General features: G+C 46.3%; 1 protein-coding gene across 3 annotated transcripts in view; it reads right to left on the bottom strand.

The window, feature by feature from the left end:
- LRRC28 (leucine rich repeat containing 28) overlaps window positions 1-15,225 on the bottom strand; it is an 84,432-nt gene that overhangs the window by 63,139 nt on the left and 6,068 nt on the right. The window contains exon 1 of one of the 3 annotated variants that reach the window (XM_073568781.1): window positions 12,120-12,311. The exons of 1 other annotated variant lie outside the window; for it this stretch is intronic. The gene's annotated coding sequence lies outside the window, so the exon portion shown is untranslated. Of the gene's footprint in view, window positions 1-12,119; window positions 12,312-15,225 lie in introns of those variants that run through there. One more of the 3 variants, XM_073568778.1, reaches the window with a different exon arrangement.

The following is a 15,225-nucleotide window of genomic DNA, read 5'->3' as shown; positions in this document are numbered from 1 at the left end:
GGTTGAATACTACTTGTAGGCACTGCACCCTCCTCCTGCAGGGTGCGCGGCAGCAGCTGCTCATCCAGGCAGTTCATCGCTTCAGGACCTTCCATGATGTGACCAATAGGACCTGCGGTCACGTGACTCCCAGTGTGCACTGCGAGTCACGTGACCGCAGGTCCTATTGGTTACATCATGGAAGGTCCTGTAGCTACAATGAGCTGCCTGAATGAGCAGCAGCTGTGCGCGCCCTCGCAGGAGGAGGATCTCAACAGACACAGGAAAGCCACGGGGGGAGCTGGGAGCAGGAGTCATCATCAGAAGGTGAGTTAACTGTTTATTATTTTATCATGTGCTTGCCAGTAGTGAGGAAATATAGGGACGGGGCCATATGTGACAGCAGGGGGAATATAGGGACGGAGGGACAATGTGTGCCAACAGGGGGGAATATATGAACGAGGGGCAATGTGTGCCAGCAGGGGGGAATATATGAACGAGGGGCAATGTATGCCAGCAGGGGGAATATAGGGATGGGGGGGACAATGTGTGCCAGCAGGGGGGATATAGGGACGTGGGGGCCGTGTGCGTACCAGCAGGGAGGCATATAGAGAGAGGGGGCCATGTGCGTGCCAGCAGGAGGGCATACAGAGAGAGGGGGGCCATGTGAGTGCCAGCAAGGGAGCATATAGTGACCGGGGGGGCCATATCTGGGATGGGATGTGGGGGCTATGTGCCAGCACAAGGGGGCAATGTGCCAGGATGGAGGTTATATAGATACCAGGATGAGGGACATATACGGCATATGATTTGAAAGACAGACACTGGCATTATAAGACACACCTCCATTTAACATAAAATAAACACTTTTTCTCTTTTTCTTCACCAAATTTGGGGGGTGCGTCTTACAATCAGGCGCGTCTTATAAAGCGAAAAATACGGTATGTATAACATTGAAAGACAATTCACAGGGCACCCATTATCATATCATTGCAAGAAGGCACACAATGGAAAATTGTTGGGAAGCTCTTTGTAAAAAAAAAACATTATCGGGGAGGAAATTATATACACCAAATGTCAAAAGCAGAAAGCAAATGGATATTTACATTAAATACATTGAGACCAGCGGGTCTCAGTAGTGAAATAGAATGACTTGCTTTCTAGCAGAAGATGAATTAACACTTTGACCAGAAGAGTGATCGTAGTTGAGTGATGTCACGAAAACACAGGGCTGCAGTTTTTTTTATCCATTCTAAGGAAGTGTCAGGGCAAGTTTGACAGTGTAACAGGGCATATAGAAAAATAGGTCTTTGCGAGAAATTCCCTTTAAAAACCTTTCATATACAGTCATGACCGAAAGTGTTGGCACCCTTGAAACTGTTCCAGAAAATGAAATATGTTTACCAGAAAATTATTGCAATTACACATACAGTGGGGAAAAAAAGTATTTAGTCAGTCAGCAATAGTGCAAGTTCCACCACTTAAAAAGATGAGAGGCGTCTGTAATTTACATCATAGGTAGACCTCAACTATGGGAGACAAACTGAGAAAAAAAAATCCAGAAAATCACATTGTCTGTTTTTTTTTCATTTTATTTGCATATTATGGTGGAAAATAAGTATTTGGTCAGAAACAAAATTTCATCTCAATACTTTGTGATATATCCTTTGTTGGCAATGACAGAGGTCAAACGTTTTCTGTAAGTCTTCACAAGGTTGCCACACACTGTTGTTGGTATGTTGGCCCATTCCTCCATGCAGATCTCCTCTAGAGCAGTGATGTTTTTGGCTTTTCGCTTGGCAACACGGACTTTCATCTCCCTCCAAAGGTTTTCTATAGGGTTGAGATCTGGAGACTGGCTAGGCCACTCCAGGACCTTGAAATGCTTCTTACGAAGCCACTCCTTCGTTGCCCTGGCGGTGTGCTTTGGATCATTGTCATGTTGAAAGACCCAGCCACGTTTCATCTTCAATGTCCTTGCTGATGGAAGGAGGTTTGCACTCAAAATCTCACGATACATGGCCCCATTCATTCTTTCATGTACCCGGATCAGTCGTCCTGGCCCCTTTGCAGAGAAACAGCCCCAAAGCATGATGTTTCCACCACCATGCTTTACAGTAGGTATGGTGTTTGATGGATGCAACTCAGTATTCTTTTTCCTCCAAACACAACAAGTTGTGTTTCTACCAAACAGTTCCAGTTTGCTTTCATCAGACCATAGGACATTCTCCCAAAACTCCTCTGGATCATCCAAATGCTCTCTAGCAAACTTCAGACGGGCCCGGACATGTACAGGCTTAAGCAGTGGGACACGTCTGGCACTGCAGGATCTGAGTCCATGGTGGCGTAGTGTGTTACTTATGGTAGGCCTTGTTACATTGGTCCCAGCTCTCTGCAGTTCATTCACTAGGTCCCCCCGCGTGGTTCTGGGATTTTTGCTCACCGTTCTTGTGATCATTCTGACCCCACGGGGTGGGATTTTGCGTGGAGCACCAGATCGAGGGAGATTATCAGTGGTCTTGTATGTCTTCCATTTTCTAATTATTGCTCCCACAGTTGATTTCTTCACTCCAAGCTGGTTGGCTATTGCAGATTCAGTCTTCCCAGCCTGGTGCAGGGCTACAATTTTGTTTCTGGTGTCCTTTGACAGCTCTTTGGTCTTCACCATAGTGGAGTTTGGAGTCAGACTGTTTGAGGGTGTGCACAGGTGTCTTTTTATACTGATAACAAGTTTAAACAGGTGCCATTACTACAGGTAATGAGTGGAGGAAAGAGGAGACTCTTAAAGAAGAAGTTACAGGTCTGTGAGAGCCAGAAATCTTGATTGCTTGTTTCTGACCAAATACTTATTTTCCACCATAATATGCAAATAAAATGAAAAAAAAACAGACAATGTGATTTTCTGGATTTTTTTTTCTCAGTTTGTCTCCCATAGTTGAGGTCTACCTATGATGTAAATTACAGACGCCTCTCATCTTTTTAAGTGGTGGAACTTGCACTATTGCTGACTGACTAAATACTTTTTTTCCCCACTGTATGTTTTGTTATACGCATGTTTATTTCCTTTGTGTATTGGAACAACACAAAAAAAAAAAAAAAAACAGGAAAAAAAAAAAAAGCAAATTGGACATAATAATTTCACACAAAACCTCAAAAGTGGGCAGTACAGAATTGTTGGCCCCTTTCCAAAATTGTGGGTAAACAAGTTTGCTTCAAGCATGTGATGCTTGTTCAAACTCACCTGTGGCAAATAACAGGTGTGGGCAATACGAAAAATCACACCTGAAACCAGATAAAGAGAAGAGAAGTTGACGCAATTGATACATTGTGTGTCACACTAAGAATGGAGAACAGAAAGAGGAACAGAGAACCAAAATTGTTAAAAAATATCAACAATCTCAAGATTACAAGTCCATCGACAGAGATTTTGATGTTCCTTTGTCCACAGTGCACAATATATTCAAGATTACAACCCATGGCACTGTAGCTAATCGCTGTGGAGGTCAGAAAAAAATGCATAAAAAGTTGCAACGCAGGATAGTCGGGATGGTGTATAAGAAGCCCCAATCAAGTTTCAAAGAAATTCAAGCTATCCAGCAGGCACAAAGGTGCATCAGTGTTAAGAGTCTTGCAAACTGTCAACATTTGCGTGAAATGCTATGGCAGGAGATAGAGGAGAACCCCAATGCTGGCACAGAGACATAAAAAAGCGAGACTGCAGTTTGCCAAAATGTACACGAGTAAGCCAAAATCCTTATGGGAAAGGGTCATGTGGACAGATGAGACCAAGATAGAGCATTTTGATAAAGCACAGAATTTTACTGTTCTCCGAAAACGGAATGCGTCCTACAAAGAAAAGAACACACTACCTACAGTCAAATATGGTGGAGGCTTACCAATGGATTTTGGGTGGAAATTTAGTGTCCCATGTCAGAAAGCTGGGGTTGCCTTCTAGGTCATGGGTCTTCCAAAAGGACAATGACCCTAAACAAACTTCAAGAAGCACCCAAAATGGTATGGAAACACTGGAGAGCTCTGAAATGGCCAACAATGAGTCCAGATCTAAACCCTGTTGAAAACCTGAGGAGAGATCTTAAAATTGTTGTTGGGGTAGGTGCCTTCAAATATAAGAGATCTGCAATAGTTTGTAAAAGAAGAGTAGTGAAAAATTCCAATTGAGAAGTGTAAGAAGCTTGTTTATGGTTATAGGAAGAGATTGATTGTAGTTATATATTCCAAAGGGGGTGCAACCAAATATTAAGCTGAGAATGCCAACACTTTTGTCTGGCCTACTTTTGAGGTTTTGTGTGAAATTATGTCCAACTTGCCTTTTTTTCTCATTTTTTATGTTGTTCCAATACACACAAAGGAAATAAACATGCATAACAAAATGTGAAATTGCAATAATTTTTCAGGGAGAAATACTTCATTTTCTGGAATAATTTGAAGGGTCCCAACAATTTCGGCCATGACTATTTAATACTGAACCATGTTGTAGAAGTCGTTATCTTTGGCTCGGATGTTCATTAATTATCTATCATATACTTACCTAAAATTGTCCGTCATCCACTTCTGTCCGGACGTCCTCGAATCCCACAATCCACCAGAAGTACGCTGACCGTCATATTGGAATACCCAGGTGATGGGTATTTCAATATGGCACCCGCTGGTGGTACCAGGCCTTTCCGCAGTACCACCAGCGGGACACCCACGCCGGACCCTCCCCCCGCTGGACCCGCCGCCTGAGTACACGCGCTGGATCCCGCTGCTGCCTGCCCATCCACCTCCGTACAGTCACAGCCGGCAACAAAGACCGCGGCTTGCGGCCTGTGCTGGAGATGGGGTGCGGGCGCCCTCTGGTGGCGCCACACCCCATCTGCAGCACAGGCCGCAAACCACCATCTTACCTGCCGGCTGTGACTGCATGGAGGTGGGTGTGCAGGCAGCGGCAGGACACGCCCACACACACACACTGTGCTCCCGATGCGATAGCATCAGGCCAACATGTAGTAAACTTTATAAAGGGATTGTTCCCACTTAGCAAGTTCTCACCTATCCACAAGCTCTGAAATACCAACTTGGAACAGAGCAATGGCCATACATTCTCACCACTCCAATGAATGCTCACGAGACTGCCAGACATTGCTGAGTGCTGTACTTGGGATTGATGGGACCCCGGAGGTCAGCGTCTTATCACCTATCCTGTGGATAACTTTCTAGCTTGGGAGAACCCATTTAAGACATTGCTGTCCTTCCACACAAAATTTGTAAAAACACAAGACTTGCTGGCCTCACCCCCACATCAGGTTAAAACTGCTTTAGCTGTTTTTCAGCCTATTATGGCCATGAAACCAGGGCTGTGGAGTCGGTAAGCTAAACCTGCGACTCCGACTCCTCAATTTCCCTTACACCGACTCCGACATATATTGATTATATTTAAGCGAAAAATTTATTGTAGTACAATGTGAACATCACACATGAAATAATTTTTATGATACAGTAATCAAGATATTTAGATAGAACATAATATATATTTATTGGAACACAACTTTAGAACACAAAAAACTGTAATAAATTGTAAATATGTAATACACTATATATATAACACTATGTAATAAACTATGTAAGTGGCAAAAAACAGTTTTCAACAAAAACATACTAAATAACATTTGTGCAGTCTATGAATTTGTTCTAAGAAATAGAATTGCCTCCATCAGATCCTCCTTCATAGATGACCTAAAATCTGATCTAATAATTTTAAGGCCAGAGAACAACCTCTCTACACTAACTTGGGTTGGAGGCAAAGCCGTAACCACGTGGGCAACATCCCTAACAATTTCCTGGTATAAAGGAATTGCCTCATGCACAGTCAGTTTTGATGAACGGTTGAATTTTTCTATTTCTTTGAGAGCAAGTGAAACATTTTGCTGAAATATGGTCAATCTGCTTGCTATAGGAGACGGAGTGAAATCTTTTTCCTTGCGGCAACGCTTTGCCTGCTCCATGTCATCCAAATACTTGTCAAAGTCAAACTCCTCATCTGATGAGGATGAAGATATGGCAGCAGTAACACTGTCAGGACTCAAGTCCCCTTGCGCCTGGCAGTCCTCCTGTAGGCCACTCATCCTAACTGCTACCTCAGTCAGAGCTTCTTTTCCTTTAGTAAGCTGTTGATCATCAAGCAATATACGATGACTTGGGTCCACATAAACAGCTGCCAGAAAAATGTTATTTTCCAATAGCTGTGACTCTCTGCGTTTCATTGAAGCAGAAATGCCATCTGCGATTAAACCTCCTCTTTGGGACAGGCAAAACAGCAAGTTCTTCCACTCCCTTATGAAAATGCCAGGAGTTAAATCCTCAGCTTGTCACTTTTTAGTCACTGTAAATGGGTGATTAAGCAATTCCTTCAATTCAGCCACCTGTGTCCATTGACCTTCATTTAGGGTTACCTGAGGGTTCGTCATATCTATAAGAAACGGTTTTAGTTCAAGCAATCGCTCAATCATTAAATAAGTGCTGCCCCACCGAGTGGCTTGATCGACAATTGCCCCTTTCCCAGCGCGTCTCTTCAAGATGGAATCAATTTTAGGGGTTCTGGCGGCAATAACCAATTTCCTCACTTTTCCAATCAGATTTCCAGCATGTCCCTCTTGTAGACTATAGGCCCCGTCACACACAGCGATATTGCCAGCGAGTTCACTGATTTTGTGACGCCACAGCGATCTCGCTGTGTGTGACATGGATCAGCGACCGGCCCCCCTGCCGAGTATCGCTGATCGCGTTCGAAAGTCATGGGCCGTTTTTGATCGTTGGTCTCCTGCTGGCCAGCGCGCATTGCTGCGTGTGGCAGCGAGAGACCAGCGATCAGCGACGCTGGTTTCCAAGTTAAACAGCGGGTAACTAAGAGCTATAAAATTCCTATGAAAAAAATATTCTGCACATTCTGCATTGAACTACTGTACCCAATTCATTATATAAAGCATGAAATATCCCACCTATCATGCTCTGTAACCTGCTATCCATTCTTTGCAGGTGAGAGGTTCCTCTTTATCTGCATTCTGCCAGCTTTATAGGTGCTGGAATTTCCTCTCCCTAACTTCCCTGCGTGCACTTGCTCATGCCAATAGCTGGCCTGCCTTGGCCTAAAAGCCCACCTCCCTGCTATTTCTCTATGTAATTTTGCAGATAGAACAGCAGATATAAAGCCCTGCTCTCTTCCTGTACTCTGTCTCTGCGGTTTGAGAAGGCTTACCCTTGGCATTACGGAGTGGACAGCACTTTGGGGCGAATTTCCGGGCTCAGAACATCATTTAGGGGAAATAAAATATTTTGCATTGTGTTAGACATAAAAGGAGCCTAAGGCTGAAACCAGACTTCCATGTTTCATAGTCCGTATTCGGACCACAATTCCCGGACCAGCCTCAGGTCTCCTGACCCGCAGTAACTCCTGGCCAGTTTACGGACCATAAAACACAGAAGTCTCATTTCAGCCTGAGTTTATTGAAAGGATAGTGGAGAACAGCTTTGTATTGACGATCACAATGTTTTGTATAATACACTTTAATTCATTTTCAGGACTTGATACCTCCTCTCAGTGCAGTAAAATAAAAGCGAGCATTAGTTAGGACCACGAGGCTTCAGTTATTTAGGCTTTGTTTGCACAGTCAGGATTCGCACTAGGCAAATCCTCTGTGGATTTTCAGGAATCTGTGTCTAAATCCAGATAGTATCAACGTCTGAGCCTGGCTTACGTGGATCTTCCTGTGACTGCGGTGAATGTGCACGTGGTTTACACTGGATCTGTTACCTAAATAGACGCCTGTACAATCAAAACATATGTGCAGGGAGCAAACATCAGCCAGGTTCTAGGAAATATAAAGTCCTTACACATGAATACGGCAATAATGATATAATGCAGTCACATAAATGTGCCTGAGCCGCCATCATGGCGTTCTCCAATGTGTACAGAGGTAGACACACTGAGAACTGGTAAATCAGATCCAGAAATACAGGGTACAGTCTTTTTAAGTTTATGGGCATCCCTTGGGGGTTCCTCTTCAGGGCCCTTTACTGCATCACCTATGACACGCCAATCCAGACCTGGGCAAAGTGCAGCCCGTGGGCCATATCCGGCCCTCTGACATTCCCTGTCCGGCCCGCAGACCTAGACAGCCAAGGGGCTGAAACCAGTGGCCCACAAGCCGAGGGGCTGAAACCAGTGGCCCACAGGCCGCACCATGCCATCTCACGCCCGCCCACTGTCTCCTTCTGCCCTGGTTCATTGGTGGAGGAGCACACCGGAGACAGGAACAAAATCAGAGCGCTGGGGGAACGGGACCCGAGGTGAGTATGTGGTGTTCTTTTTTTTTCATCTGTGTGGGATATTTGGCTGGACATGAGGAGGTTATAGGGATCTCATGCTGGACATGAGGAGGCTATGCGGGGCCTCACACCGGACATGGAGAGATTATGGGGACCTCACGCTGGACATGGGGTGGCTATGGGGGCCTCACGCTGGACATGGCGTTGCTATGGGGGCCTCACACGCTGGACATGGCGTTGCTATGGGGACCTCACGCTGGACATGGGGTGGCTATCAGGGCCTCAGGCAGGACATTGGAAGGCTATGAGGGCCTCACGCTGGACATGGGGTGACTATCAGGGCCTCAGGCAAGACATGGGAAGGCTACGACGGCCTCACACTGAACATGGGGAGGCAATTGGGGGCCTCAAGCTGGACATGGGAAGGCTATGGCGACCTCACGCTGGACATGGGGAGGCTATGGGGGCCTCACGCTGGACATGGCACGGCTATGGGGGCCTCACGCTGGACATGGCACGGCTATGGGGGCCTCACGCTTGACAGGAGGTGGCTATGGGGACCTCATGCTGGACATGGGAAGGCTATGGGGACCTAATGCTGGACGTGGCATGGCTACGGGGGCCTCACACTGACACATGGGTTGGCTATAGGGGCCTCATGCTGGACATGGGGAGACTACAGGGACCTCACGCTGGACATGGGCAGACTATGTGGGGCTCATGCTGCATATAGGGGAGGCTGCGTGAGGTTTATGGTGTATATGTGGAGGCTCTGTAGGGCTCATGCAGTATATTGGAAGGTTGTGGGGGGCTCATACAATATATAAAAGGGGCTCTATTAGGGTTTAAACGATATAAAGGAGATTTCAGCGTACTTAATTCTGCTTAATATTAAGTAATACAATTAATATAATTATAAATATAATTATAATTAATATATTGATAAAAAAATAAGACCTCACATGACTCGGTGGGTCAAAATATGGAAAAATTATAGCTTTCAAAATGTGGTGATGCAAAAACTATTTTTACAATAAAAAGCATCTTTTAGTGTATGTCAGCTGCCAAACATAAAAACCCACTATAAATAGTAAATAAAACCCCCCTTTATCACCCCCTTAGTTAGGGAAAAATAATAAAATTAAAAAAAAGTATTTATTTCCATTTTCCCATTAGGGTTAGGGCTAGGGTCAATTCCAGCCAGCTCTGCGTTGAAAAAGTCAAATGGTGCTCCTTCCCTTCCAAGCTCTGCCATGCGCCCAAACAGTGTTTTACCCCCACATATGGGGTATCAGCCTACTCAGGACAAATTGGACAACAACTTTTGGGGTCCAATTTATCCTGTTACCCTTGGGAAAATAAAAAAAATTGGGGACTAAAAGGTCATGTTTGTGGAAAAAATATTTTTTTATTTTCACGCCCGGGCGCTATAAATTTTTATGAAGCCCTTGGGGGGGTTCAAAGTGCTCACCACACATCTAGATAAGTTCTTTGGGGGGGGGGGTCTAGTTTCCAAATTAGTGTCATTTGTGAGGGTTTTCCACTGTTTTGGCACATCAGGGGCTTTCCAAACGCGACATAGTGTCCGAACTCAATTCCAGACAAAAAAGTCAAATGGCGCTGCTTCCCTTCCGAGCTCTGCCATGCGCCCAAATAGTGGTTTACCCCCACATATGGGGTATCAGCGTACTCAGGACAAATTGCTCAATAACTTTTAGGGTCCTGTTACCCTTTGGAAAATAAAAATTGGAGGTGAAAAGATCATTTTTGTGGAAAAAATATGATTTTTTAATTGTAAGGCTGTACGTTATAAACTTCTGTGAAGCCCTTGTGGGTTCAAAGTTCTCACCACACATCTAGATAAGTTCCTTGGGGGGGTCTAGTTTCCAAAATGGAGTCACTTGTGGGGGGTTTTCCAGTGTTTAGGCACATCAGGGGCTCTCCAAACGTGACATGGCGTCCGATCTGAATTCCAGCCAATTTTGCATTGAAAAAGTCAAACGGCGCTCCTTCCCTTCTGAGCTCTGCCATGCGCCGAAACAGTGGTTCCCCCCTACAGATCAGGTATCAGTGTACTCAGGACAAATTGCACAATAACTTTTGCAGTCCAATTTCTCCTGTTACCCTTGGTAAAATAAAAAAATTGGACCTGAAGTTATTTTTGTGTGAAAAAAAATTTCATTTTTTTTTAAACATTCAAAAAATTCCTGTGAAGCACCTGAAGGGTTAATAATCTTCTTGAATGTGGTTTTGAGCACCTTGAGGGGTGCAGTTTTTAGAATGGTGTCACTTTTGGGTATTTTCTATCATATAGACCCTTCAAAGTGACTTCAAATGTGATGTGGTCCGTAAAAATAAAATGGTGTTGCAAAAATGAGAAATCGCTGGTCAACTTTTAACCCTTATAACTTCCTAACAAAAAAAAAAATGTGGTTCCAAAATTGTGCTGATGTAAAGTAAACACGTGGGAAATGTTATTTATTAAGTTTTTTGTGTGCCGTATCTCTGTGATTTAAGGGCATAAAAACTCAAAGTTGGAAAATTTCCATTTTTTTCACAAATAGACGCAAGTTATAGGAATGAAATTTTACCACTAACATGAAGTACAATATGTCACTAGAAAACAAAGTCAGAATCACCGGGATCCATGGAAGCGTTCCAGGGTTATAACCTCATAAAGGGACAATGGTCAGAATTGTAAAAATTGGCCCGGTCATGAACGTGCAAACCACCCTTGGGGGTAAACGGGTTAAAGGATGAAAGACTAACAGCATGTGTCAATAACATGTTTAGATGCAGAGGATACATGTGTTATTGTGTTTGCTATTAATAATGTTATTGATATGTTCATTAAAGCAAACTTTTTGAACAGATGACATGTGCCCGGAACATCCACAGGTGGAATAGATCCACCTGCGGCTATTAACCCATTAAATGCCACTGCCAAACTGCCAGCAGCTTTTAACATGCACTTCCGGCAATCGTGCCAGAAATCCACCTGTCAGTGACCCCTGTTACGTGATCGCGGGTCACCGATGGGTTGGCATGACAACCAGAGGTCACCTGGAGACCTATATGGTTGCCACTGCTGGATTGCTATGAGCGCCGGCAAGGTATTCTGCTGCATACAGGCGATGTGATCATTGCCCCTATGGAGCAGAGGCAATCAGGTTATGGCAGCCTCTAGTCTCCCATGGTGACTATTGAAGCATGCAAAAAGAAAAAAAAAAAAAGCTTTTAAAAATATAAAATTTCAAATCACCCCCCTATTTGCCCCATTCAAAATAAAAAAAAACAAAACAAAGTCAATAAAAACATCAGTCTGACACGCAAAAATAAGCCCTCACCCAACCCGAGATCACAAAAAAGGGAGACGCTACGGGTATTGGAAAATGGCGCAATGTGTGCACCCAGCCTGAGCGGTGACCGTCCCCCAAGGCTTGGCTACTGGATGGATCCCGGAGAGGCCGCTGTCACCTGATGGCACCCCGGGCTCAGCTGTCATTAGCCGGCCCACATGCTGATGCCATCAGGTGAGCGCTGGCTCTCAGGGGTCCCGTCCAGCGACCACAGGTTACTGGTGGATCATGTCCTGCGGTGGAGCAGCGCCTATTGCTGGCTCTGGGGCTTTCATGCCGTTTATAGATCCCGCAGCGGTGCTCGCCCCTTCTATCTTCGCGCACCCAGGACCGATGCACCGTGCGCCCATACACGGATCTCCACACTGCCCTCAGTGACAGCTATGCCGCCTATGAGACACGGGGACCCAGCACAGCCTGCGCCGCTCTCGCTCTCATCACTACACAACTACTCACCTTTTTATTGCGCTTGAAGTCCTGGCAAATCTATTAACACCAACCATGAAACCGGCATCCTGATTGGCCTTGGGGGCAGGGCCATCAGCTGATTGGTTGGGACATAAACTGGGCGGGCTCTCCGTGAATCAATGACGTTTAAGATAACAAAGCAACCAGTCCTAGTTAAGCTCTGATTGGCTATGGGGTCACAGCTGTTATTCGGATTAGCCGTTCCTTATTGGTGTCGAGTCTAAGCCTACGTTTTTGTAGGGCCGCATATAATTGGTTGTTTTTTTTGATTGGCAGCGTCGATAACCTATCATTAATTAGAATAATAATTAGGAAAGTAAAGCAGGTTATTACTCTACTGCCAAGTCACGTGGTAACCGGGTAACTCTGGAGGGATACCCTGCCTGACGCGGTGCATTTAGAAGCGAGGGAGGGCTGAAGGGCGCACGGTTACAAGCTGTGGCATATGAGCACGTGGTCAGTACTCCAGCTCATGGTCCATAGCAGCTGCCTGGATGCACATGGTCACATGAGCACGATTTGCCTGCACCACGTGACTTGTGTGAGAGCCAGGGCTGTGGAGTCGTGGAGTCGGAGTCGGTGCTCATTTTGGTGGAGTCGGAGTTGGAGTCGGTATATAATGGATCGACTCCGACTCCTAAAATATATAATAAATTGGGTACAGTAGTTCATTAGTGTATTACATATTTACAATTTATTACAGTTTTTTGTGTTCTAAAGTTGTATTCCAATAAATATATTATGTTCTATCTAAATATCTTGATTATTGGATCATAGAAATGATTAAATGTCTGATGTTCACATTGTACTACAATAAATTTTTCACTTAAATATAAGCAATATATGTGGGAGTCGGAGTCGGTGTAAGGGAAATGTCGGAGTCGCAGGTTCGGCTTACCAACTCCACAGCCCTGGTGAGAGCGCACTCAGACAGGTTGGCGCAGTCTTCTACCTGCTCTGCGCCAAAATGTGTCAGTGGGGGCCACGCCCTGGCGCTGGCCTGCAGCTTACCCGCAAGGTTTTCCCTGATGGGGGGGACCACAACACATGGCCAGAGCTGGAAGTGAGTGGGAAGTGCACTGCACAGAGAGGCCTCCATAGCTGACCACAGTGGCGTGCAATGTATTCACCCCCTTGGCTTTTTACCTGTTTTGTTACATTACAACCTGTGTGTAAATATTTTTGTGATCCAATTTGTGTGTGATGCATCAGCGCTAAATAGTCTAAGCTGCTGAAGTGAGACAAGTAGAGAGATACACACAGCTCAAGTAAAGAGCCATGCTGTAATTTGTAAAGAACGCGCTCCCCTCGCCTCCCCTGCACCAGTGCAGGCACAGTGAGTGTAAGAAGAAGCGGGAGACAGATGGCTCCCTGGTGGTGCAGCACAAAAGGGAGTCTGGTCTATGCACCTGACTATGTCAGCATCACATATAACTAACTGAGGCCCCCTGCCAATCTAACAGTAAGTGACTGAAAATGGAAGGGTGCTTTAGTCATGGGTGGTAGAGGGGGTCTCAGTCACTTAGGGATGAATGAAGGCCCCATTCCCATATTTTTACTATTACTCCTGACTTACTGAGTCCTTAGTATCACCTTGGACTGACTGAGCCTGCACTCCCTGTATCCACCTCTTCCTGTATCACCCTTTACTGATTGAGCCTCCTCTCCCTGTATCACCCCTGACTGACTGCGCCCCCTCTCTCTGTATCACCCCTGAATGACTGAGACCCCCTCTCCCCTGTATCACGCCTAACTGACTGAGCCCCCTCTCCCTGTATCACCCCTGACTGACTGAGCCCCTTCTCCCTGTATCACCCCTGACTGAGATGTCTCCCTGTATCACCCCTGACTGAGACGCCTCTCACTGTATCACCTCTGAATGACTGAGACGCCTCTCACTGTATCACCTCTGAATGACTGAGACCCCTCTCTCCTGTATCACCCCTGACGGACTGCGCCCACTCTCCCTGTATCACCCCTGACTGAGACCCTTTTCCCTGTATCACTCCTGACTGACTGAGACCCTTCTCTCTGTATCACCCCTGACTGACTGTGCCCCTCTCCCTGTATCACCACTGACTGACTGCGCCCTCTCTCTCCTGTGGCACCCCTGACTGAGACCCCTTTCCCTGTATCACCACTGACAAGCTGCGCCCCCCTCTCTGTTTCTCCCCTGACTGAGACGCCTCTCCCTGTATCACCCCTGACTGATTGCGCCCCCTCTCTCATGTAGCACCCCTGACTGACTGAGACCCCTCTCCCTGTATCACCCCTGACTGACTGCGCCCCCTCTCATGTAGCACCCCTGACTGACTGAGACCCCTCTACCTCTATCACCCCTGACAGACTGCGCCCCCTCTCCCTGTTTGTCCCCTGACTGACTGAGACGCCTCTCCCTGTAACACCCCTGACTGACTGAGACTCCTCTCCCTGTATCACCCCTAACTCACTGCGCCCCCTCTCCCTGTATATCCCTGACTGACTGAACTCTCCCTGTATCACCCCTGACTGAGACCTCTCTCCCTGTATCACCCCTGAGCCCCTCTCCCCTGTATCACCTCTGACTGACTGCACCCCCCCTCCGTATATAACCCCTGAGTGACTGAACCTCTACCTGTATCACCCCTGACTGACCGAGACACCTGTCCCTATATCACCCCTGACTAACTGAGACCCCTCTCCCTGTATCACCCCTGACTGACTGAGACCCCTCTACCTCTGCGTCCCCTCGCCATGTATAACCCCTGAGTCACTGAACCTCTCTCCCTATATCACCCCTGAATGACTGAAATCGGTCTCTCCTGTATCACCCCTGACTGACTGAGATTCCTCTCCCTGTATCATCCCCAACCGGACTGCACCACCTCTCCCTGTATCACCCTGATAGACTGAGTCACTCTCCCTGTATCAACCCTGCCTGAGACCCCTCTCCCTGTATCACCCCTGACTGACTGAGACACCAGTCCCTCTATCACCCCTGACTGACTGAGACATTTCTCCCTGCATCACCCCTGACTGAGTCCCTTCTCCCTGTATCACCCCTGACTGACTGCGGCCCCTCTCTCCTCTATCACCACTGACTGACTGATACCCC

Source organism: Dendrobates tinctorius, unplaced genomic scaffold (genome assembly GCF_039654945.1).
Source record: "Dendrobates tinctorius isolate UK_male_01 unplaced genomic scaffold, ASM3965494v1 ptg000022l, whole genome shotgun sequence".
NCBI classification, from domain to species: Eukaryota; Metazoa; Chordata; class Amphibia; order Anura; family Dendrobatidae; genus Dendrobates; species Dendrobates tinctorius.
This window is presented reverse-complemented; position numbering and strand designations above follow the sequence as displayed.